Source organism: Taudactylus pleione, unplaced genomic scaffold (genome assembly GCF_031769625.1).
Source record: "Taudactylus pleione unplaced genomic scaffold, aTauple2 ptg000435l, whole genome shotgun sequence".
Lineage (NCBI taxonomy): Eukaryota > Metazoa > Chordata > Amphibia > Anura > Myobatrachidae > Taudactylus > Taudactylus pleione.
The window spans coordinates 2,211,117-2,238,585 of record NW_028284837.1 but is presented as its reverse complement, the minus strand read 5'-3'; the positions used below and the strand labels follow the sequence as shown (position 1 = coordinate 2,238,585).

At 42.9% G+C, this 27,469-nt stretch overlaps 1 pseudogene; it reads left to right on the top strand.

Moving 5' to 3' along the window:
* The first annotated feature begins 1,532 nt into the window (after positions 1-1,532).
* On the top strand, positions 1,533-27,096 carry LOC148505894 (extracellular calcium-sensing receptor-like; annotated as a pseudogene).
* Positions 27,097-27,469: the final 373 nt, after the last annotated feature.

The window sequence follows — 27,469 nt, the reverse complement described above, 5'->3', positions numbered from 1 at the left end:
TGTATGATCCTATTTAAAAAAAAAAAAGACAGACGGGGGCAACAGAACAGCCTTGGTGTCTCCCTAATTAGATAAGGGGTGACCACAAAACTATGGGGGTATCACAGACGTATGTTACTAAGGGAAAGTGGGCATCTTATGTCAGGCTGGTGGGCGTCTATATACATGCCGCGATCGCCAGGCAAAGCATAGTGGGCGTGCTAATGTCTTTCTAGCAATCGCGGGATTTGTGTAATTTGGCTGCTGATGGCTGCGTGCGAACGGGTCTGAATCAGGCCCTAGGTGCAACTAGAATGGTTTTACGTGACTGCAGCAACAATGACGGAGGACACATACAGTATGTATCTACCATTATCCACTCATATCTGGAACAGCAGCCTACAGCCTAGAGAGCATCCCAAGAGCTGCCCAGATGTCAGCTTCCAGCTTTCATCACCCAGCTTGTAAAGTCATAATGTTACACGTGTACAGGGGGGGGAGGATGGGATGGCCCAGTGGTGGGCATTGCTATTTCTCTAGTGTTGGTAACCTGTGAGTGCCAAGGGTAAGTAAATAAAATACCATTTGCTAGTGGCACTTCCAGAGGTGAGGCTCAGCACAGTCCCAAATTCAAGCCACACCATTCATTGCGAAAGGTGCAGGGGTGAGAAGGCTGCAGGGAAGGCTACTAGAACTACAGGGGATCGAGCTTCCGGCAAAGCTGACAGTGGGTTCAGGGGGAGGGAGGGCTGAGGGGACAGCTGCTGGAAGTAATGGGGAGAGGGTGACCGGCAGAGCTGACAGCGGGTGCAGGGGAAGGAGGGCTGCGGGGACGGCTGCTAGAAATACATGAGAGCGGGCTGCCAATAGAGCTGACAGCAGGGGCAGAGAGGACTATGAGGACAGCTGCTGGAAGTACAGGGCTGCGAGCAGGCAATGGGCACTGGGCAGAGGCTCTGGGGTAGCGGGCACTGGTAACTACTCATTAAGAGGCACTGTAGGATAATATTATCTCACTTCCAAAAAGTTGTCTTCACAGAAAGAGCAGTTTTTCGAAGTGATACTTTTACATGAAGTTAATGATGAATTGTTTTTTTAAAGAAATTAAACATTTGCGAATTTATAACTAAATGATCACTAATGATAATTTTCTCATAATGAATAGACCCCTGAGAGTCAGACAGCTGCATCACAGAATGAGCACATGAGGATAATATAGGTGGGGAAGTGATTGTACTGACACAATTGTTGTTCCATTCCCTAAATACTGCAAGACACTACTTCTGACCCATTGAAGAAGCAGATGGGCGGCGATGAGGGGTGGGGCCTGACATTTCATGTCAATAAGCCTCGCCCCTTGTGGTAATTTTATGCGATAGGTGCATATTTAAATAGGGGGCGGGGCCAAATGATGAGATACTTGTAGAATCGCGTCATTAAGCTTTGCCCCTACTTGGAGACCTTCGATCGCCATCAAAATTCTCCGCATTCTGCCCACTTCACTAGGAAGTGGGCAGGAATGCAGGAGAAGGTCCACTCTATCAGGGATTGGTATGAATGACCACCAGAACTATGCCTGGCGGTTCAATTCCCGATGCTGCAACACAGACAGGAGTGAATATCCAGATCGGTAAGTATTCTAAGTAAACCTAACCCTCTCCCCCCTCTAACCCTCCCTTAGGGTGCCTAACCCTAACCCCCCCTGTGAGTGAATAAACCTAACCCCCCCTCCCCGCAGGCTAAACCTAAGTCTCCCCAGGGGGTGCCTAACCCTAACTTCCCCCGGGGGTGCCTGGCCTCCCCTTCCCCTAGCCTAACCCTAATCCTCCTTGGGAGGGTGCCTAACCCTAAGTCCCTCCGGGAGCTCCTAAGCTAACTCTCCCCCCCACGGCTGTCCATGCCCGCCGCCCGGCTTACCTACATTCGGTATGCCGGGCGTTGGGCTCCCGGCGTAGGTATAATGACAGACATCGGGATTTCAACACCTATCATTAGTACCCTGCCGGGATTTGACAGTCGGGAAGATGGCGGTCTGCATTTCGACCATCAGCTTTCTGACTGCATCCCCTCTACCAGGGGTGCAGGGGGCTACCCAAAAAATCGTGAACCTCCCGCGACTTCCAAAAGAGTAGGCATTATGCTGTAACATACAGATGTGTTCTTTCTTACTGTTACTTTAATTTTGCCAAATGGCCCCTCTCAGCATGCAGCTCCTGTGCAACTTGGTAAAAATCCCCCCCCAAACAAATGGCATTTCCCTGTATTTTCATCAACCAGCACAAGTCTCAGTGAGCCAGTCCTGGTTGTGGAACTACAGGGGACAAAATGAGTAGGGGTTCTCTGTATTTTCAGCACCACCCTCTTTTAAGCAGGGGTGTAATACCACAGCCTGGGTGCCCTTTCACCAGCATTCACACCTGACTGCTAGTCAGCCCAGGCTGGGGATCCCTGGGGAGGTGGGGACCCCCCAATAAAGGCCCTCTTCAGGGCAACCCAGGCCTTGGCTGATAGCCTAGGGCTATTTCTGGCATCCCTGGGTGGTGGGTGTTGGCTTGATTGTGTAAAAAATAGATGAATAATAGTGGTCCCAGCAAGCCTACCCCACATACTGGTACTTGGAGAACCAGCATGCGGGGCATGAAGGGCTTGCTGGTACCTCTAGTTAACCTGCAAAAGAGATATTAAAATAAACACAGGACACACACACCATGACAGTATAATTTTATTAAAACATATGTGCACAGTCACACTCATGCATACTCACCTATAATCCCTGTTACCATTCATGTCCACTTGTCCAGTAGCATCCACGACACCTGTGAAAAAAATCCATACTCACCTACCCCTTGGTTCCAGTTCTCTTTGGTCCATGTAGGCATCAACATCTTTAGAAAAAAACAAACCACCATTACCGGAGTCACAGACATAGCACAGTCCTCTAAGGATGGTACTTTTAGAATGAGGGCTCAGCCATGCCATTTCCCATAGAAATGCATGGGCTGATTGTCCATTGGCTTAGAGAGTTGAGCCTCCATCTCTCTCTGCCAATGAGCGGTTCCCCCCATTGACTTCAAAAGTGGGAACCGCTAGGTTACTGATGGCTACCTTATGGTTACTAAAAGTTGCACTAAGATCTTGGATTGCCATCAGATTGCTAGCTCCATGGTGACTTTCCAAAAATGTTTACACTATATCTTTGTACATTGTCACTCTTTTGCTATCTTGATTCCTTGTCATGTGCAACACAATGTTTTTACTTTCACTGTCTTGTATTTATTTCTGTCCTGAAGATTCAGATTGGATTACTACCAGCAACTTCTAGCCATCATGTACGCTGTCAAAGAGATTAACATGAATCCCAATATTCTCAGTAACATGACGTTAGGATTACAGGTGTATAAGACATGTAATGTGCCTCAGTCTGAAGTACAAGGAGCTTTACATTTGTTATCTGAATCCAGCATGGCCATCCCAAACTACAGGTGTCGTGGGCAATCAGCCACCAGTGCAGTTATAGGGTCGTCCTTTTCCTCAAACTCAATTATAGTGGCAAACATATTGGGGGTCTTTAGATACCCTCAGGTAAGGTGATCGCTTTAAATATACCTTTATTTATATCAGTTTTAATAACAAGGACTAGAGTTTGCATGTAGAATATTAGGAAGAGCTTGTTGTGTCATGTGAGTGTCCCATATGTGTGCACAAAAGGCATTTCATTTATGCCCACCGTCTCTCAGCCATTAATATGTCTTAGCTATACAATGAAGTAAATAGTTTTTTTTAACCCTGAGTCTGTCAATGTTTCTATTTAACACTAGCTGATATTCCCAGTTTCACCTCGGTAGACCTTAGACATTTACTGTTTCCATTTCCATCTCACCAGTCCAGTAAAACATTATTCCTGCATCTCTATAGTAATGCATCCCCTCCCTCACTGTATAGTAAGATATGACCCTCTCTCAAATGTGCACTAACACATTTTGCTTCCTCACTTCTGTAGTAACACATTTCCCTCACTCGCCCGTACTGTAGCACATTTGAAATTCTCCTCCCTCACCTGTGTAGAAATACAATCACTTCCTCACACCTGTAGTAACACATTACCCTCACTCACACCTGTAGTAACGTATTCCCCTCCCTCACAGCTGGAGTAACACATTCCCCTCCCACACCTTTTTAGTAATACATTACCTCTCCACACCCTTCTAGTAACACATTCCCCTCTCTCACCTCTATAGTAACAGATTACCCCTGCAGTAAAACATTCCCTTCCCTCACCCTTATTGTAACACATTCCATTGCCTCACCCTGTAAGAGCAATTTTACATTCCCCTCCCTCTCCTGTGTAGTAACACATTCCCCTCCCTCACTTGTATATTAAAACGTTCCCCACCCTCACCTGTGTAGAAACACATCCCCCTCCCATACCTGTGTAGTAACACATTTTCCTACCCTCACCTGTATATAAACACATTCTCCTCCCTAATCTTCATAGTAGCACATTCTACTCCCCCACCTCTATAGTAACACATTGCCTCTCACCAGGAGAGTATTAATAGTGGAGGGGGCCCAAGTGCATTCCCTGTCCAGGGCTCCCTCCTCTCTCCCTGGCTGCAATCAGAGAACTGACAGCAGCAGTAGACTCCGGGCACTATACTGCTCCCGGATATGGATGCATGCCCAGGTCACTGGGAAAATGGCATGGCAGCCATTTTCCCAGTGATTTCTTACTACAAAATGTTGGGAAATGGCCCCTGCCTCTCACTGCTGTTGTAACACATTTTCTGCCCTTACCTCTGTAGTAACACATTCCTTTCCCTCACTAGTCATGTAGAGGAGCCACACCAACTGGCAGTGATATTTGGCAGCACTTGGGATGACAGTTGATGTTTGAATATTGAGCTATGCTACAGCCACGATTAGTCAGTCAGGACAATGCACAGGGGAAGGAAACATTTTAGCCCTTTTCACCACCTTAGGAGGTGAATTATGAAAAATTACTGCTTCCTGGGCACCTACATCATGGAAGGGATATACTCACCGATTTTCATGTTTCTAGGTTCAGGAGTTTGGGCTGGGCGTTGATGAGTCAGTCAGTTAGGACATTTGATTTTCTAGATAGGAATTTACAAATTACAATAATACTGTGTATTGACTAAAAGATTCCATTTTTAATGCACCATAAAAGGCACAATTTCTAAACTGAAATAATATGCACATGTCCAAATAGGGAACAAAATCATGGTGTTGCTGTACATATGTGTAATTTTTGGTCTTTCTCCAGATCAGTGCAGGATCAAGTATCTCTCTCCTGAGTAACCGAATAATGTTCCCCTCCTTTGTCAGGACTATTCCCAGTGATAAGGAACAGTCTAAGGGACTGGCTAAGCTTATTCTGTACTTTGGTTGGACCTGGGTCGGTCTGTTGGCTGCAGGAAATGATTATGGCCTACAAGGGATTCAGCCAATCATTGAAGAGATAATAAAGGCTGGAGCATGTGTGGCCTTCACTGAATATATCCGTTTATCTCAACCAGACCGAAACGCCCCTCACATAGCCAAGGTCATTAAAGAGTCATCTGTCAAGGTCATCATTATGTTCTCTACTGACATTGATTTGGTTCTAGTCATGAATGAGATGTTGAAACAGAAAATCAAAGGGAAGATTTTTGTTGCCAATACTGGTTGGTCAATGACCAGTTTGTTCTCAGCTGAAGGCTTTTCTCAGGTTTTATCAGGGTCCATTGGTTTATTTATCAACAATAGAGCGATTCCAGGATTTAGTGACTTCCTTTCCAAGGTCCAACCTTCTATGACAGAGTCCTGGGAGAACTTCTATTGGGAAAAACTTTTCAATTGTAAGTTTCTGTATCAGAAAGACATGACCAGCTCTTTGGATCCGACAGTGAAAGAGTGCACAGGAGCAGAGAGTATAGACACCATCAAGAGCAGCTTCTTTTACACCAATAGCTTAAAGTATAGTCATGGTTACTATGCTGCTGTCCAAGTTGTGGCCAAAGCTTTTGAAGACCTGAAAAGCTGCAAATTAGGAGATGGGACATTTTGAATTTTAAACAGTGGCAGGTGAGTTATGTCTTGGATTAATGTTCTGTCATCCTCTGCAATTTTGTTTTAAAGATAGCTTTGGTCAAAACTTTAAATTCAAGATTTAGTGAAGTTCAGTTACTCTCCTCTACTACAGTGGTGTTACACTGTTATATATATTTATATATATATATATATATATATATATACAGTCAGGTGCATAAATATTGGGACTTTGACAGAATTTCCATATTTTGGCCTCTATTCACCACCACAATGGCTTTGAAATGAAACAAACAAGATGTGCTTTAACTGCAGACTTTCAGATTTAATTTGAGGGTAATTACATCCAAATCAGGTGAACGTTGTAGGAATTACAATGGTTTCTATATGTGCCTCCCACTTTTTAAGGGGCCAAAAGTAATGGGACAAACTAAACAATCCTAAATCTAACTTTCACTTTTTAATACTTTGTTGCAAATCCTTTGCAGGCAACTACAGCCTGAAGTCTGGAATGCATAGACATCACCAGCCGCTGGGTTTCATCCCTGGTGATGCTCTGCTGGGCCTCTACTGCAAATGTCTATATATTATATTCCATAGACAAAAAACCTTATAGTTTCACATGTCCCATTAATCTGAAACTTCACAAAACCTGCTGAATTTCTGCCACTCAAACTAAAAAAAGCAATGAAATTATGATCAGAAATGGACGTGTTCCTTGCACAATACAGATATAGTATGCCATCACACCCTGTGGTTAAATGCAGATTCAGCACTCTCACAGAATGAGATTGCTGTCACTCACAAAATGGTGGAGATGCTAATTCACAGAATTGCATGCTCATTGGAATACAATGTTGAGCTTCATGGCAAAGACTTTGAATACTTATGTACTTGTGATTTCTTAGGTTTTTTTTTTAATTAAATTTGCAAAAATCAAAAAAAAAACCAACTTTTTACACTTTGTTATTATGGGGTATTGTGTGTAGAATTTTGAGGACAAAAATGTATTTATTCCACTTTGGAATAAGGCTATAACACAATAAAATGTGGAAAAAGTGAAGCGCTGTGAATACTTTCCAGATGCACTGTATGAAGAATTTCCTGACACCTTATGCAGCTGTGACAAATGAAAACTGCAATGGTTAGCCCATCTACAAACAAAGAAACGATGGCAGAACCTTTCTAACCAAAGTTAATGGTCACTTTCTCAAAATCACAAGTGAGTAGATGAGAAATTTCAGGCTCATATCAACATAGAAGTATGTTCAACTGTAAAGCAATAAAGTATTCACACAAATATATCTACAAAGGCTACAATAGTAGGAATGTCAAGACAGTGAATGGTGCTCCAAATGGACGAGCTGATTATGATGAGATTACACGATTTGTCAACATGGGCTATGTGAGTGCAACTGAGGCATGTTGGAGGTTACTTGAGATCCCAATGCAATCAAAATTGCATACTGTCCAGGAGTTATTCATCTGCCAAGACATCACAATGTCTACATCCTAGAGGTTCAACAAGAACCATGCCAAGAAAACTGCCAAGAAAACGTTAACAGCATTTTTTGAACTCAATCACAATGACCCCAAACCAAGATCGATTTTATACCAGGATATTCTAAAAGAGTATTTTTTTTGCAACAAATGCAAAGGAATTGTTTAGCTATCGGCCGTGTCAACACCTTCAGCCTAAAACATGAGGAAACCTTTGAACTTCATCTGCTATTGGTCAGTGTCCCCAGGCTGCCATCTTTTGAATCTGACACATAATATGAAATTGCACTCAAAGAAGTTTCCTCTCACCAGATGTCCAAACAGTTCAGAGCAGTGATTGATAACCTTTGTGCTTTATGTGGACATAAAGACCCTATAGCACTTTTTTTGAAATTCGAGATAACTTTAACTGAAGCCTTCTGTAGAATTCTCTCACTAGAGATTAGTCACAACAAGGCGCTCTTTGAAATTGGTACAATACTTTTGTCACAGTCGTTGAACCTCAGAGATTTAGGTCTGCCACAAGTCTCACTAGAAGCCATGCCACAAACTGTGTTTGAGGCAGAAACCGAACAATCAATTGCTGAAAATATGATTCCTAAACTTAATTTGGAACAAAAAAGCGATTATTGATAGTATAATGGTGTACGTCCAGTGGTCGAAGTGGGGCGGTATACGGCGGAATGACATGCCGCCACTTCCTGACCCCACTTCATTTTAGCCGCAGAAAAGAATGCACCAGCGCTGGGATGCAGTATGGCAGTATGGCATCCCAGCGCTGGAACAGCGGCGGAAATGTGTAGAGATGTGTCCCGCAGGGGACACATCTCAATCGGCGGCAGCGGACACGCTGGCATGTAGCCGGGACAAAGCATCCGGTCCTGGTTACAGTCAGCACACACTGGCCGCCAGCCAATAGCAAGGCTCGCGGCCACAAGCCAATCACAGGGCTCGTGGCAGCCAGCCAATCACAGGGGTCGCGGCCGCCAGCCAATGAGAAGCTGCCAGGTGGCAGCTTCTCATTGGCTCGCACAACTGCACCAGCAACGTGGGACTCGGTGCTCCTGATTCCTTGCAGCTCCGTTCCAGCAGCGCACTGAGCGCAGGACAGAGGTAAGTAGTGAGAGGGAATAGAGAGAGGGGAGGATGTGAGAGGGAATAGAGAGAGGGGCAGACAGAGGGAGGCAGGCAGTTAGCATTGTAGGGGGTGACAGAGAGGGAATTAGTGAGAAGGGCAGGGTGTGAGAGAGGGGGGGAGGGGGGGGGGTGAGACGTACAATGGGGTGATATGGAAGCAGGGGCCCAAGGGGAGGGGGGGAGAGATTCATTTGCCATACCCCCACCTCTAAATTCCCACTTTGAGCACTGTGTACGTCACTAACCAAGAAACAAGTACAAATGTCTTTTTCATTTCTGATGCTGGTGGCTGTGGAAATACTTTTTTGCATGGAGCATTGTTACATTTATTTGGTGGCAAAGGCCTGAAATGTTTCACTGTAGCATGGACAGGCATTGCAGCAACGCTTCTCCCAGGAGGACGTACAAGCCACATCATCTTCAAATTTCTGATTCCTTTGTTCGAGAATTCAGTTAGTTCTATCAAGCCGAGTACAAAAGCTGGAAAATAACTGACATTGGGAAGGTTCTACATTTTTTATGAAGCTTCCATGATCCCTGCTAATGCCCTGACCTGCTTTTGATTGTTTATTCCATGAGATTGAAAAAAAACAAACAGCCATTTGGTGGCAAGTTCTTGTTACTTGAAGGAGATTTTCAACAAGTTCTACCCATAGTACCTCACTGCAATGCAGAACCATTATCGAGAATTGTCTGAAATCGTGAGCACTATGGCCACACTTCAAAGAGTATCTCCTGAAACAGAACATGTGTACACACCGTAACAAGGTTGAATTAATCGATTTCTATCTGCGATTGGTTCTGGCCATGCCAATGTTCCAGATTTGACTTTCATTCAAATACCAAATTAAATGTTATGGAATGACATTATTGAAACAATGTATGGCACTAACATTCAAACCCTGTCTGAATATGAACTGAAAGATAGAGCAATTCTTTACCCAAAGAAGTCCCACTGTTATGAGTTCAACAAGATTATTGAATGGAATCGGTATGTAATGCCGACATCGGCAGCCCGACAGATCGAAATCCCGACTGCAGCAGGTAAGCACCCTAACCCTCTCCTCTCCCTACCCTAACCTTAACCCTCATCTCCTCCCTCCCGTTAGCGCCTAAACCAAACCCCCCCACCCCGCACCCTAAACTTAACCGTCCCGGGGGGTGCCTAACAAGCAAATGTGGAATAGTGGTGCCTTACCCTAACCCCCCAATTCCCTACCCTAACCCTCCCAGGGGGTGCCTAACCCTAAGTCCCCCCGGGGGTCCCTAACCATCCCCCCTGCAGCTAAATGCTAGACACCCAGCTTACCTTCCTTCGGTATGCCGGATGTTAGGATTTTGTAGTGGTGCTAATGATAGGCTTTGGGATTTTGACACCTATCTAGTTCCATGTCGGGATGTCAGTGTCAGGATATCATCAAGCTAGTGCCCGCCGGTATCCTGACTGCATCCCATTGAACAACTTCTCGACACAGTTGTGACTGAAGATGACAGTGAAAGAGTGCGCTATCCAGGTTAATTTTTGTATACAAGAGAGATGAGTGGACTTTCTCCTCACATTCTATGATGGAAAAAGGGTGCAGTCATGATGCTCATCTGGAACCTGGACACAAGGAAAGGTTTAAGGTGCGTACACACTGGGCGATTAAAGTGGATGACTGAACGATAACAATATCGTTATCGTTCAGTCGTCCACTTTATCGTCCATTTTTAACACAAAAATGATGTTCCCGCGGGTCGTTCGTCATTATCGTTCATCAAGTAAGCATGCAGGCCAACCTGACGATGTCGTCAGGTTGCTGCATGTTGGGGAATGTGGGAACGAGCCCGGCGCTGAACGATATCGTTAATGAACGACATTAAGCACACCCTGCCGGGGACACACTAGACGATATCGCTCAGGGAGCATATCATCTAGTGTGTACGCTCCTTAAGTCATTGGTGGCAAGTATGATCGTAAAGTTGCTCTTCCAAAATACAATTTGTGTAGAAACTTTGTGCAGAGAACATAAGGGTTCATTGCATACCTTGCCACGCATTCCACTGACTTCAAGTGACAGCACTTTCCCTTTTACGATCAAACAGATTCAATTTCCGATCATATTGTCCTTTGCAATGACAATGAATAAGAGTCAAGGACAGACACTTGCCAAAGTCAGAATATACCTGCCAGTCTTCTCACATGGTTTGCTCTATGTTGCCCGATCTTGAGCAAGATCAAAGGATTCTGGGCCTGATTCAGACCCGCTCGCAAGCGCAATGCGCTTGCAAGCGGGTCGATGGTGGCCCAGTGCACACGTGTGCGAGCCCCGGAGTGAGCGCCAAAAGCACTCGCTCCGGCGCTCGCATCCAAAAGGGGCAGCTGTCGATGTTGATTGACAGCTGCCCCGTTTGGAAGGCGGGGAAGGGGGGTGGCTGAGCAAACGGAGGCGATCCTGCAGGAACGTGTGCTGTTTGTGGGTGACCCTACTGACATCACTAGTGATGTCAGTAGGTGGACTTCCTGCTCCAATAACCCACAGCTATGCGAGCGGCCAAGAGGTCGCAAAAAAAAAAAAAACACACCCTGATTCAGAGTGAGCACTAGCTTTTTGCGAGCGGCTCTGAATCAGGCCCTCTGTTGCAGTTAAGGATCACTCATGAAGATGCACCTGGACTACCTGCCGCATATAGATGGACTCAATATATTGTCTTTACTGAAGTCTTTAAATGAATTTGTAACATTTTGTCAATCAAATAAATTTTACAATAATTACTTAGTTACTTGATATGAGTTTATTCTTTAAAAAAAACCTAACCGTCAATTCAAACGGGTTTGTACTAGCTAACATTTATTTATATAGCGCAGCATATGCCATTGCACTTTATAATTGGGAGAGCCGACGCAATACGTCTGTGAACGACATTGTTCACAGACATATCGCTGGTACACACTGGCACTCGGGCACCCGATATATTGGTCGCCCAATATATCTGCCAGTGTGTACCCAGCGTTATGCAATAATAAATGCTGGAGATAATAAGTGCATGAATTAGAGTTTTTGTAGTATCTTGTTTGTGCTTTGTGCATATTCTGGGTGTTTTTCTTACTCAGTAGTAGAAACATTTCCTTTTTGCCGTGGAATTTGCCCTTGACATATTAAGCAGACCCTTATTGAGGAACCCCTATGAGCTCAATCTGCTCTGTATAATACACTGTAAAATACCTTCCATCCTACATTCTACTTAGCCAAGCCGTAATACTGTATGACATACTCTCAGTTGCATGCAATGCCAATATTCAAACAAATAGTCAATGGAATTAAACTGCACATGCATCTAAGTAGCTAAAATGGCCCTCACACAATGCATGTGTCCCACAGTATGAGCATAGTGATTCGCAGTAGCTTTTGAGATGCACAGTATCAGAAATGTGCCGGGCATTCCTGGGTGGTGACTGGCAGGTGGCTATTAAAATGCTTGGAGATAAACAGTGTTATGGGTACATCATGGGAGTGTTGCGGGCATCATATATAACTGGGTGCAATAGTGCAGGAAGTCCACTGGGGCTTGCGGCAATGAGACCCTACCACAAGGGTCTCATCGCAAGTCCGATGGTCGCGATGGTCTTGACCATCGCGACCATCATCATGGATGCTCGCATAAGCTGTGGGTGGTAACCCACAGCTATGCGAGCGGCCAAGAGGTCGCAAAAAAAAAAAAACACACCCTGATTCAGAGTGAGCACTAGCTTTTTGCGAGCGGCTCTGAATCAGGCCCTCTGTTGCAGTTAAGGATCACTCATGAAGATGCACCTGGACTACCTGCCGCATATAGATGGACTCAATATATTGTCTTTACTGAAGTCTTTAAATGAATTTGTAACATTTTGTCAATCAAATAAATTTTACAATAATTACTTAGTTACTTGATATGAGTTTATTCTTTAAAAAAACCTAACCGTCAATTCAAACGGGTTTGTACTAGCTAACATTTATTTATATAGCGCAGCATATGCCATTGCACTTTATAATTGGGAGAGCCGACGCAATACGTCTGTGAACGACATTGTTCACAGACATATCGCTGGTACACACTGGCACTCGGGCACCCGATATATTGGTCGCCCAATATATCTGCCAGTGTGTACCCAGCGTTATGCAATAATAAATGCTGGAGATAATAAGTGCATGAATTAGAGTTTTTGTAGTATCTTGTTTGTGCTTTGTGCATATTCTGGGTGTTTTTCTTACTCAGTAGTAGAAACATTTCCTTTTTGCCGTGGAATTTGAGCAATCTCACAGTAAGAACCACATCCAAAATGTCTGCTCTTTTTCTAGTGGTTTGTGATGATTTTTTATGGGTTTTTTTTTTTTACACAAATGAGATTTTTATGTGTTTTTTTTCTTTGGAAAATTGAATGTTTTTGTAATATTGCACATAAAACTGCAATTTGCTAAATCCCACAACCCCCAAAGATACACAGATACACAGACACACGTTCCATCATACAATTGTTAAGTAGAACATTATCAATTAAAAAAGAAAAATGATTTTTGGTTTTACTTTACAGCTCCTGCACTATATAAAGAATGTGAGAGTTACACTGAACAGAGGGAGTTATGTTTATTTTGATGATAATGGAGCAATTCCTGCCATCTATGATATTGTGAACTGGCAGCAGCACCCAGAAGGAACTATCGGATCGGTCATGGTCGGCAGTTATAATGCTGTAGAATCTTCTGGTCAAGTTCTCAACATCAACTCAAGTCGACTGTTGTGGCCTATGGGAGAAAAAGAGGTGGGACTTTGCAAAGACAATGTCAGAAAGTATAATTTAAGGCATTTTAAAAAATAATTTGAATTCAAAGCAAGACTTTTGTTCTGCTACATGGTATAAATATATAATAAGTAAGACTAAACTCTATCTTATGATATATATAAGAATGCGCAACATTATGCCTGCATGTGATCTATTATTTCAGGTCACATCAATGTTGCTTGGAACTACAGTATGTACAGGACATAATAGGGATAGCTAGGGCAGTTGCAGCTGTAAATAAGGAATAAATATCCAAATACAGTATAAACTAGAAATGAGCAGTTCGGTTTTTGAGAAAACCGAACACACCCAAAGCTTAGGGTTCAGATTGATTCCAAGTCCCGGCTCAGGCCGTCACGCCTAGCTCGGTTCCTAGAACGAGGCAAAACATAATTTTTCCGGATTCAGATCTTGCATGTTTTGGATTGCATATTTAAGTCCTGCTGAAAAAAGTTAAATTGCCAACGTGCTTAACACCACATGCAGTGGCAAGGAAAGGCTCAGTCCATGGCATTTCTTTGTGAGTGGTGGTCCTGCTTCTGCTATTTCATGCCCCAGAATGCCTACTGTGGAAGCTGGGGCCAAACACAGTAAGGCATCATCTGTAACCTCTCATGCAACACCTTCTCGCTCTGAGTCTAATTGTGTAAAACAGGTAAATCAGTGCACAAAAAGAACGCTAAGGCTTAAGAGCAAACTGTGTGTTCACAAACTGTACAGATCCCTCAGGAGAGCCTAAGTGTGTCCACAATTACTGTGTGTGTGTCTGACATTGTAATCATAGAGAAGTCTCCTTCCACCATTTCTAAACCCTCTGCAAATTTGAGGATAAGTAGTAGTAGAATTAATGATGGTGACATAGAAATGGAGGATGCTACTATACCCTTTTATGTGGAATTATTTTTTCACAAATCTGAAATGACAACATTTGTCAAGAAATCTGTACCATTTGTGAATAGAACAAAAATCCTGTAAAAAATAATAATAACCAGTCCAGCATCAGCTGTCAGCATCATGGATAGATACCAGCACATGAATCTCCACTGCCAACACCTTCACCATTAATCTCTTCATTAATGATCGGATCTAGTCCTCCTGCATACAACTTGCAAAGGCGAACTGACTCCTCTCCTATACAGGATTCCTTGAAGAATCCTTACATGTTAGCCGCTGTGGCCACTGCTGTTTGGAATGAATCTTCATCACAGAAGGACACTAAGAAGACTAGCAGTTTCAACAATAATTGACTATAAAACAATCATTTGCAAGAGGAAGCAAGTTTGAAAGTAGCCATCCAGTTGCAAAACAAATCACTGAAGCCATGACGGCTATGCTAGCGTTAGCTCTGCGTCCAATATCTGCCATCAATGCATTTGGTTTTAGAAAATTAGTTAAGGTCATGCAACCCCGATTCCAAATTCCATCTTGATTCCATTGTACCTGAACAGCAATTCCTCACCTGTATAGAATACATGACTGTGGGCCTGATTTATTACGGATCACAACTGCGATTACGCATGGAAGGATGATTGTTGCATTCTGCGCATGCATATGCATCGCAGTGAGCATGCATCGCTGTGCGCGTGCATGATCGCAGAGACTACGCAGACCCATCGCAGAGTGATTGATAGAATTGCATCATTAAGCTCTGCCCCTTACCCGCAGACTTCCGTTCCCCGAAAAAATTCTTCCCATTCTGCCCATTTCACTATGAAGTGGGCAGGATGAAGGAGAAGTGCCTACTCTTCTGTGGGTGTGATACTTGTCCGTGGGTGCAAGGGGGTTACCATAAAAATTGTCAGCCTCCCAAAGACCTTGGGAGAGTAGGCAAGTATGCTTTGGTATCACCCCTCCTCAATATCCAGGCCATGGCCACTCTCTGTGACCCTTGACATATTAAGCAGACCCTTATTGAGGAACCCCTATGAGCTCAATCTGCTTTGTATAATACACTGTAAAATACCTTCCATCCTACATTCTACTTAGCCAAGCCGTAATACTGTATGACATACTCTCAGTTGCATGCAATGCCAATATTCAAACAAATAGTCAATGGAATTAAACTGCACATGCATCTAAGTAGCTAAAATGGCCCTCACACAATGCATGTGTCCCACAGTATGAGCATAGTGATTCGCAGTAGCTTTTGAGATGCACAGTATCAGAAATGTGCCGGGCATTCCTGGGTGGTGACTGGCAGGTGGCTATTAAAATGCTTGGAGATAAACAGTGTTATGGGTACATCATGGGAGTGTTGCGGGCATCATATATAACTGGGTGCAAACTCGGATGCTTAACCAATTACATTGGAGGCCATACTATGATAGAGAAATACTATGACAGATAATCTGCACCTTGCATGGGGTTGATGCAAGGTTTGAAGGTGCTTCTGATAGTAGCATCTAAAGATGCACAAAGTGGGCATCCCAGCAGGGGAATTTAAGAGAGGAGATGGCCCGTGTGGAGTCTACAGTACATGCAGGCCCCCTCCTCTCTGGAAGCAAAGTAGATGCTGGCTTTGTGCCAGAGCCTACAGTGCATGGGAAGATCCCCGGGAACATGGTGCCCATGCTATGATCCTGGAGACTTCTCTATTGCGCATGCGCAAATCTCAGGGAAAATGGCCACCACACCATATTTTTGGTGATGTCTGTTTGCAGCGCGTGCCGGCGTGGGACTCTGGAGGGGTAAGTATACTGTTATATAACAAGCCAGAATCTAATTTGACAGCATAGAGTAGCTGACAAAGGTCACAGGGGAGCTCGCTGGATGACAAATCACTGGACTGGTGTTATTTTTTATGTATATTTTGTTATTTTAGGTTTTTATTCTCGGTAGAACAAGATAAGATTCTATGGAAACAAAGACGTTAATCAAGCCATACAAACAAATACCAGTTAAAAAGACATTTATTATAAAGTAAAAGCAAAAGTAAATTATTAACACTTAACATGCTTGTTATATCATCTACTCAGAACATAAATTGTTTCTTTCCCAGGAGCCCCTCCAACACTTTTGGAGCTGGAATCTCGTACATCGAGCAATAGGATGATTGTATACTGACAAATGACAGCTTATATAGGAAAAAAAAGCTCCTACATCAGCATTTTAACAAGTATAAAGGTCATGTTTGGAAATATACATAAATATTAATAGACAGTAGGTGGCACTGTTGCCTCTTTTATAACTGTTGGCAATCTCAACAACAACTTGTTTTATGGTGTAAACTTTCAGATTAGTTGAAGGTAAGACAGGATTGACTCAGTATTAAGTATGTCTGGTCACAGACAACTTTGTCCTTTACTTACTGTATGTTCTTTCTGTAAAAAACACCCTATGCAATGTCTGACCACCTCCTAATGTCTGACCATTATTTAATGCCTGATACATTTATAAAATCACTACACACAATATGGCTTTCGGGAACCATTTTCTGCACTCCCATTACAGTTTTTGATTCACTCTAATCAGCTTGTGGTGTATTTAGACACATGAGGCTGATCTGCGCTGGCTCCCGGCTCCTAACTATCATGTTACAGACTGTGGGGTTTATTTACTAAACCTTTCACAGAGGTAAAGTGAATGAGAAAAAAGCACCAGCCAACCAGCTCCTAGCTATCGTTTTTCAAACACAGCCTGTGACATGGCAGTTAGGAGCTGATGGGCTGGTACTTTATCTCCGTTCACTTAGCTCCACTCAAGGATCAGTTAATAGACTCCTTAGTTTTTAAAAATGTCATTAAAGCTGAGTACACACTGACAGATATATCTGCAGACACATCTTTCCATCAGCAAGAGTGTATGGGGGGTCTGCTCACCGGCCATACACATGCAGAGGCAGCAGTGAGAAGGGGGGTGGACCCGCCCCAGATCCGTCCCCCTGCCAGAGGGACTGGCGGCTGCCTGGAAGATGATGGTCATTCAGTGTATATGAACAACCGTCATCTACATATATATCTGCAAGGTGTGTACCCACCTTCAGGAGCTGATTGATTGGTACTTTATCTCTCTCCACTTAATATCTCTCCAAGAATTGATACATATCCTCCTTGGTCTTTATAAAGTCTATGTTTCTCCTAGAAGAATAATACGACATACATAGTTTATACAGTAATTTATGATTCTTGTTTTCAAAAACCTTGTGTCCTATCACCAGGCCCCTCGCTCAGTCTGCAGTGAGAGCTGTCTCCCAGGTACCAGGAAGGCGGCAATAAGAGGACAACCTGTGTGCTGCTTTGAATGTGTCCCATGTCTACAAGGAGAAATATCTAACCAGACAGGTGAGTGATGGACCTGCTGACACCAGCTGAGGTACCTGAGACAGGTGGTATGACATATTGACACCATAATTTCAGCCTAAACCTAATTTAATGTTTGGACATTCATAATGTCGACATTTTGATAAAATAGTCATTGTGTATGTTGATATGTACATCGCACTACATACATTAGAAGTTAATTTCTTGCTCTGGAGCTGGGATTACTGGCCCTGATTCAGAGGCGCTCGCAAAAAGCGAGCGCTCGCTCTGAATCAGGGTGGGCGCTTGTTTTTTTAGTTGCGGCCTCTTGGCTGCTCGCATAGCTGTGGATTACCACCCACAGCTTATGCGAGCGGCCAGGTGATGGTCACGATGGTCAAAACCATCGCGACCATCGGGCTTGCGATGAGACCCTTGCGGTAGGGTCTCGTGGCCGCAAGCCCCAGCGGACTTCCTGCTCTAATAGAGCAGTTAGTCCACCTACTGACATCGAGTGATGTCAGTAGGGCCGCCCACAAACGCAGGAGCTATGCGCTTGCGAGCATCTCTGAATCAGTCCCACTGTGTATTATTCCATTCTTAATAAATGATTGAACATTGAAGTGAATGGGGCTAAACCTAATATACAACCAATCATGCATTATTATTACAGTAAAACAATATAGAACCTTTTCAGTGATTACATTTATAGATATTTTGTAGAATATTCCTAGTGCTACATCAACGAATATGCCAGATGCCAGCCAGGGTATTTAAACGCGAACAAAGCAAAACTTTGCAGTACTGTATATGTTTGAGGTGTTTTTTTACCTTTGTTCCAGAGTCAATCAGGGGTATTCAATATGGGAGCGATAACATCGTTTTTGCGTTAATATCGGAGCTATGACGTCATTATTGCAGGTTTCAGTTTCACACTGTATTCAATATCAAAGACTTATCGCAGTTTTGAAAAGTCTTTGATAAAAAATGGGGATAACTTTTCACCATTGAATAGGTATCGAAAAAAAGTGCAGAATTGGGGTTTAGGGGTGCAGGCTTAAAAAAAATAGCCTGCACCCCTGAGAATGACATTTAAAAAAGAACTGTGTAAAAAAAAAAAAAAAAATAGGGACACCCCAAAAAATTTATTTAAAAATTGGGGTGAAAAAAAAAAAATGGTAAAAAATTGTTAAACAATAGGGAAATAGGTTCAGGGCTATTCTGCAAGTATGCGGCAGGTGTATTCTAGAATAGGTTATTAGCGGCAGGTGTATTCTAGAATAGATTTTTAGCGGCAGGTGTATTCTAGAATAGATTTATAGCGGCAGGTGTATTCTAGAATAGATTATTAGCGGCAGGTGTATTCTAGAATAGATTATTAGCGGCAGGTGTTTTATAGAATAGATTATTAGCGGCAGGTGTATTATAGAATAGGTTATTAGCGGCAGGTGTTTTATAGAATAGATTATTAGTGGCAGGTGTATTATAGAATAGATTATTAGCGGCAGGTGTATTCTAGAATAGATTATTAGCGGCAGGTGTATTCTAGAATAGATTATTAGCGGCAGGTGTTTTATAGAATAGATTATTAGCGGCAGGTGTATTATAGAATAGGTTATTAGCGGCAGGTGTTTTATAGAATAGATTATTAGTGGCAGGTGTATTATAGAATAGGTTATTAGCGGCAGGTGTATTCTAGAATAGGTTATTAGTGGCAGGTGTATTCTAGAATAGATTTATAGTGGCAGGTGCACAAATGCAGAATTATTAAAAACTTTCTTTAGGGACATCAAAATATGCTAGTACCCATTTTCATGTACCCCAAATTTGATGGAACCACTTAAAAAAACGAAAAAAATAACCTAAGTGCTCTTCTGCATCACTTCTTCAATGTCGGGAAAAAACACCTGCTGCGGCTATTTAAATCCCCGACTTTCAATTAAAGGCTAAAACGGGGGTACCCATAGTGTTCCCCCATGTTTTTACAACTTCAGGGGGGTCTTACAATTATTTTAAGGAAACATTCGTAACTTTACGCAAATCCAACTTCGGAGTTTCCCATTTTCGTTAATTTTATATTGAATACGGGGATAAGCGGGAGCGCGCACCATACTTTAGCGCAGGTAAAAACTCCGATATGAAACGTTAACTTCGACAGTGAAGTTAACGTTTCATATTGAATACCCCTCAATGTCAGCTAAACTTCAACAGGTTCCCCACCATTGGCCATGATAACGTAACCACTTCTGATGCTGGGTCTTAATCATTACGGATCGCTATTGCGATATGCTAATGAATGCAATCACAAAGCTATTATAGAGATGCCCAAAGCCAGCATAGAGACGTCCACTATCGCTTTCACATATCCATAACAATACTGCGTATACAGGAACATCGAGTAACATCGTCCTCTCACGCACGATTACTGTACAACAGGTCTGATCTTACTCAGAAATTGCTAACCTCGTTGCAGCAGTGAGTGGTCGCAGTGGCTAATTTATGCACGCCTGCATTTTTCTGACCACCCCCCCCGTCAACAAATACTCACTTTCTGTCAATCACTCTGTGATGGGTCCCCGGCCTCTGCGATTGCAGTACGATCGCAGTGGTGTCTTTGCGCACATGCACTGTGATGCATACGCATGCGCAGTATGCAACAATCGCCCATCTACGCGCGTAATCGTAATAGCGATCCATAATGAATCAGGCCCACTGTTGTTTCAGACTTTATTACAATTGTTGCTTTTCCCTGACCACCAATAACAAATTCCGCTCATGATAAAAACATGGTAATGTACTATGTGGGAAAAGAACCATAGAGAAACACTTTTCCTATTGTGTGGATTACAGACATTGGCCCTGATTCAGAGCCGGACGCTCTGACCAGAGCGCTCGCTCTGAATCAGGGCCCTCCTCCATTAAAATGGAGCGTCCTCCTGGACGCTCGTATAGCTGTGAGTCACCACCCACAGCATATAAGAGCGTCTAAAAAGATGGTCGCGATGGTCTTGACCATCGCGACCATTGGACTTGCGTGTGAAACCCTGCGGTCGGGTTTCTCAACCACAAGCCATGGAGTGATTTTGGCTCTATCAGAGCCAAAATCACTCCCACTGACATCACTAGTGATGTCAGTGAGGCCGGCTTCAGACGGTAGGCGTTCCCATGGGAACGCCTCCGTCTGGTAGGCACGCCCCCGGCACACCCACCAAAGGGGGCGTGCTGTCAGTCACCATCGACAGCACGCCCCCTTTGGTGCGAGACTCCGAGTGACGGATTCCCCGTCGCTCGCCAGGTCTCGCGCATGCGCACGACGGAGCTCCCTCCGTCGTGCGCATGCGCAGTGGGGAACATCGACCCACTTGCGAGCGTACTGCCGCTCGCGAGTGGGTCTGAATGACCTCCATTGTTCTAGTCAATAATATAAATAGACAATGGAAAAATATACCTAAAGAAGATCAATGAGATGCAGCAATTAAAAATCCAAGGAGTCATTGGGGGAAGACATCAAAGAGGGACATATAGGGGGTATTTATCAAAGCTTGGAGAGAGATAAAACTGTGTGAGATAAAGTACCAACCAATCTGCTCCTAACTGTCATTTTGCAAACGCTGTCTATAAAATGTAAGTTAGAAGATGATTGGCTGGTACTTTAGCGCTCACAATTGTATCTCTCTCCAAGCTTTGATAAATGCCCCCTTTTAAGTGTTTCACAATGAAAAATATTTTTTCCGTAGTGATATTGGACAACAACCATAAAGTAAAAATTCAGACAATGCTTAAGAAGACAACATTGGGTGGTGTGGCTTGCAGCCAAATATGGCGGCCTCATCTCCATAGTACTTTTTTCTATCTCTGCTATTATCTCGCCTGATTTTACATATTAATCTAGGTGAACTCCACTTGCTATCTCTACATGGTCTCCAAATGGTTTGGTTAAACTGTTCAGTTTTTTACTGCTGCTCTTGGTTAGCTTCTTCCCCTGGAGGTAAATTCCTGTTATATTTGTCCTAAAATGAAAGTTCAGTGGTCCCCTCTTCTCCAGCATCTATGGAGCTTGTGGGCTATTGTCACTCCTCTCTGGGACTGTCTACTTTTTCTCCAGCTCAGCTCTCGTGCTGTCTGGCAAGTTCCATCCTGCCCCAAATGCCCTGTTGACACACCTGCAGGTTGATCTAATGTGATCTGGTCCATGGAGCATAGCTGGTTACAAATATCAAATGAATTATATAGGTTTCAATTCAGAATGCAGAATGACTACCATTTCAGGCCTGCTATATTTCCGGCTTTACTGGAGTACCCATCAATCAGATGACTCCACTCTCTGTACTGTGTGCCTGAAGGTCCTGTTCCTATGGCTTCTTCTCTGGCTGATTGATTATCAGACTGATTAATTACTGTGGCGTTGGTTCATCAGTGCTAGGGCTCACAATTTCTTGCTTTCTAGCCGTTGAGTGCTACACACACTTCTACCTGGTTTTGACATTCTGTTACTGCATAGCTGCCTTAGTCCATCCTGAGCATAGGAATATTCTAGTTTAACTTTTTCTGTCATACCTAAGTATACTTTAGTGATTCCCGGACTGAAGGCTCTCTTCCAGACTTCATTGATCCGAGTGTTCCCCCTGAATGTCCGACAAACTCTTTGCTTCTTCTGCCTTCTCTCACCCTCTACAACCATGAAAAATCCGGAACTTGTGAATGCTCTTTTTGTGAATATAGTACTTTTGCTTACAAAGGAGAATATGTGATATGGCTGTGTCCTATCCTATACTGCCCTCCTGTGTGCCTTCTGCTTATACTTGCCTACAAATTCTATTTACCTGGTGCAGCCTGACATCATTTGACCCCTCATTTTTTTTACTAAAGTTTTTCAAGACATTTTTGTTATGCATCCAAAGAAACAAAATATGTTTGCATTGGCATCACTCTGAAGACTCCTTTCCATCATCATCTCAGCCAACCCCTCTCCCCCCCTCATAACATTCTTTGTCTGGTCTGGACCTAGGGGTTAATCTCGAGTCAGACCCTCTCTAACAGGCCAATACTACTGACTTCACCTTGGAGATGTGATCCTCTATTAGAGAGCTCAGAGCAGACATCACAGAATTGGAGACCACATGAACCATGTAGAGGCCAATATAGGCAAACTAGTGACCTCTCACAATGATCTGATCATGGCTCATGATTAAACTCTCAGAGATATTTCCTTGTCTCTTGATAAGATTGCTGATTTTTAGGACCATTTATGGAGGAACAGTATCACAATTTTTAGAATTTCTGACCCAAGTTCTGATAAAGCACCTGCCCCAAATGGCTAATCAAACATCTTTTTATTTGCATACTGGGATGACTGATCTTTTTGATTTAGCTATGGTGGGAATCTTTCCACAGGTAATGCTGGAGGCCCAAATCATTATTATACACAATCCTGGCTAAGATCCCACATATTGTAAAAACTATAGACTTACAATATACTGTAGCTCTAACAAATATGGATATTAAGCACCTTTGATAAATTAATTGCTACTCGTTTGTTTTCCCTTATACCCCGATTAGTTTCACTCTGACCAGATGGGCTTCATCCAAGGCTGCCAGACCTCCAATTATACTAGGAAGTTTCTCAATTTGTTGGAATCAGTGTTGGGATCCAGGAAGGAGATTGTGTTCCTGCTTCTTAATGCCAAGAAGTCTTTGACTGGTTAAATTGGTGATACATGTACACGGTATTATCTACTTTGGCCTTCAAGGTGCTGTTTTAGATTTTTTTCATGTGCTCTATACAAGACTCTTGGCTCAAGTGTTCAGCAACAGTTAACTTTCTGACTTAGGGCCTAATTCTGACCCGCTCGCGAGCGCTGAGCGCTCGCAAGCGGGTCGATGGTGTCCTAGTCCGGCCCCACTGACATCACTAGTGATGTCAGTGGGAGTGATTTTGGCTCTGATAGAGCCAAAATCACTCCAGGGCTTGCAGTCACCGAGATCCTACTGCAGGGTCTCGTCGCAAGCCCGATGGTCGCGATGGTCTTGACCATCTCGACCATCATCATGGATGCTCGCATAAGCTGTGGGTGGTAACACACAGCTATGCGAGCATCCAAAAGGCCGCTCCAAATTTAACTATGACGGCCCTGATTCAGAGCGAGCGCTCTGGTCAGAGCGTCCGGCTCTGAATCAGGCCCTTAGGCCCATATCCAATTAGTTGCGATAAGTCCGAATCCGCGGAAAAGTATTGCTGGTGACGTAATTTCTCCAGGCAGAAACTTATTCAATTCCAAAGACTTTTCGCGTATGTGGAAAGTCAATACATTGAAATAGGCAAAAAAGTTTTGCCTATGAATAGGGGTCAAAAAAAAGTGCAGAATTGCAGTTTTGGGGTACAAACGTTACAAAAACTCCTTTCACCCTTGGGACAGTCCCCCAAAGGTAATCTGTGTCAAAAAAGTGTTAAATAAATATTCAGAACACCCCAAAAAAGTACTTTTGTTTTGGGGGCAAAAAAAAACCCAATTTTGCTGGGACTACTTATTTTCTCCAAAAAATATTGCAAAATGCTATTTTTCACCACTAATGCAAAGACTCTACACAGCGGCTATTGAGACCATTTAAGTACACCAAATGCCTTCAGCAGGGCTATTCGGGGGTATCTATAGTGATCCCCAATGTCAGTGCATCTTTTGGGGAGTGTCAGCCTGCTTTCTCCAAACTGACAGCACTTTTTACCTTTTTAAGTTTCGCCAGGTCCCATTTTTGCGTCCTTTAGAATTGAATAGGGTGAAAAGCGGTCACGCACGAAAAGCCTTTTCGCCAAAAACACGAGATGTAGGCGGACAGTCCAGGAGGCGAAACTTAGCCGACTTATCGTGGTGTACTGACTGTTTCCAGGCAGGTTGATAGAGCCACTAGCCCAAGAGATTTCTGACCGCTTAATTTTGAGGTCTTCGAATTAATGGCATGTTGCACAAATTATGTTTAATTGATATTGTTCTTTTTTTGTAATAAGCTTTAACAACTCATTGTTTACCATGCACCAGTTAATCAGTTGCTATAACTTGCTATCCTTTTATTATTTAATTCCCACCAAACCTAAGGCATTCCCAATTCATTTTTCATCATCTAAATGTTTAATTCTACAAGATAAATGTTCCTATATCTGGAAGAAAACAGGCTTACCTGGGAATTCAGATTTCAGTCTACATTAATGACATTTTTTATGTCAACATTTTACCTCTGATCTCTCAAATTACTGGTCTTTGGTCCCCTGGTTGGGCTGCATGGTGGATTGTAAAATGAACCTATAACTTCCGTGCTATCCTACACATTTTGCCTACAAAATGTTTGGATCTGCTGCCGAAATTGATGTCTAGTACATATGTTTGAAATGAGAAACCTCACAGAATAGACTACAGCCACATGACGCTGCCTAAAGAATATGGTGGTTTTCAGTGGCTGGACTTGCTGAAATATCAGTAGACATGTCTCCTTGCTCATTTGAAGTATTGTTTTCTTTCACCTCTGCAGAAACCTAGAAAACTAAAAGGCATCATTACCTTTTGGTACCAGTATCTCTCTTCCACTGACCAAGCCATGAAGTTTCAATCACAGATTCAATGGGAATCAGATCTCAACAAATTGATTATAATACCTCAGTGGGACCATGTTTATTAAAACTGTCAAAATGCCTAAACCATGCAGAGATGTAGTTGAAATTCCGAGATAGGCTCGATGCTGCCCATCATAAGCATATAATATTTGGCCAATATGCTCCAAATTTTCTTGTGCAAATATGATGCTTTAGGTACGCTATTTCATATCTTTTGAGATTGCCCATGTGTCTCCTCCTTATGGCAGGATGTACTCAAAATGAGCTCCTCAGTTTTCAGGGTGGCTGTAGACCTGATCCAGGATTGTCGCTCCAAATTGTTTATCCTTACTCTGTTTGAAAAACATTGGTATGTTTTTGTGTATACTCTTTTAGCTGCCAAAGTGGTCATTGCCCAGATCTGGAAGAACCCCTCTCATCCCTCCATTGTCAAGATTGTTACCCAGATCCTTTTTATTGTAAAATGGAGACATTGGCTGTCCCTGCTCTACATGGTTTCCTTGATAAAGTGGTTCTCCTGGCACAAATACTCTACAAATACTCTACTATCCATCCAGATGATTTGCCATGTTTGCACCCATGTTCTTGTCTCTTATATTCCTGCTCTACTCCTCCTTCTCTTCTAATTTTGCTTATAAAAACTAAAAAAAACATTAATGTTTTTACTGAAGAAACACTGATTAACTTTAATTTTGTAGAAATTTTCTTGCACATTCATTTGTCCTGTTTGTAGAAAAATTACACATACAAGGCAAAATTTCAGCATTAATTAATATACTGTATCTGCAAGTCAAAACAAATTTTCTATGATAATATTACTAATTTTCTTTGTAATCTAAAAAGCAACATACAGTAATACAATTTTGCTATTCTATCTCCCAGATTCGATTGCTTGTCTGAAGTGTCCATGGGATCAATGGCCAAATCTCCAGAAAACCAAATGTCTACAGAAGACTGTAGAGTACCTACACTATAAAGATCCGTTAGGAGCAGCATTGTCAACTTCAAGCATACTGTCCTCGGTCATTCCTGTTTCTATTTTAATGCTTTTTATCTACTCTAAGGACACACCTATAGTGAAAGCTAACAATTATTCTCTAAGCTGCCTTCTGCTGGTGTCCTTATCTTTGTGTTTCCTCTGCTCCTTAGTTTTCATTGGATATCCCCAACCTGAGAATTGTCTCTTACGCCAAGCTGCTTTTGGACTGGTTTTTGCCCTTTGTGTCTCTTGTATTTTGGCAAAAACTATCATGGTGGTGTTTGCTTTCATGGCCACCAGACCGGGCAGCAGCCTGAGGAGATGGACCACACCTCAAGTGTCCTATATGATCATTTTTATTTGTTTTCTTTTACAGTTCCTCTTGTGTGTCACTTGGCTGTCACTCACCCCTCCTTTCCCACAATACAACACTCAAACCAAACCAGGACTCATAATTGTTGAGTGTAATGAGGGCTCTCCCATTGCTTTCTGGACCATGCTAGGGTACCTGTTTCTTCTGGCCACCAGTAGTTTCATTGTAGCCTTCTTGGCTCGGAGACTTCCTGATAGCTTCAATGAGGCCCAGTTTATTACTTTCAGCATGTTGGCCTTCCTCAGTGTCTGGCTCTCCTTTATCCCAGCCTCCCTCAGTGCTCAAGGAAAATACACTGTGGCCATGGAGATATTCGCCATCCTGGCATCCAGTTGGGCTCTGGTGATCTGTATGTTTCTTCCTAAATGTTTTATCATAGTGTTCAGACCTGACATGAACTCCAGGGAACATCTCATGAGAAGAGACAGAACAACTTAAGAGCAAGATATAGTAAATGCATTAGCAATATTCATATTTTTCCATTTAAGCATTAAAGTAAGAGAATCTCTATTTTGTTGTTATCTTCTTTGCTCATTGGCGTGATTGTGGTGGAAATTGTCTCAGGCACCTCTTTAGGACATTCAATAACTATTTTGTTGAGTTTGATTATGCCAGTCACCCTATAGCCTAATGATTCTTGCACAAAAGGTAAAAAATTTGAAAAATGCTCTTTTATATTCTCCTCATGTGACTTCTAACTTTTACATGCAAACCACAGGCCTGGACCTCATTGGTTTGTTAAATGATTATGTCACATTAAAACTTATGTGTAAAAGATTTTGTTCATACATGAAATGCCAGGGATCTTGTT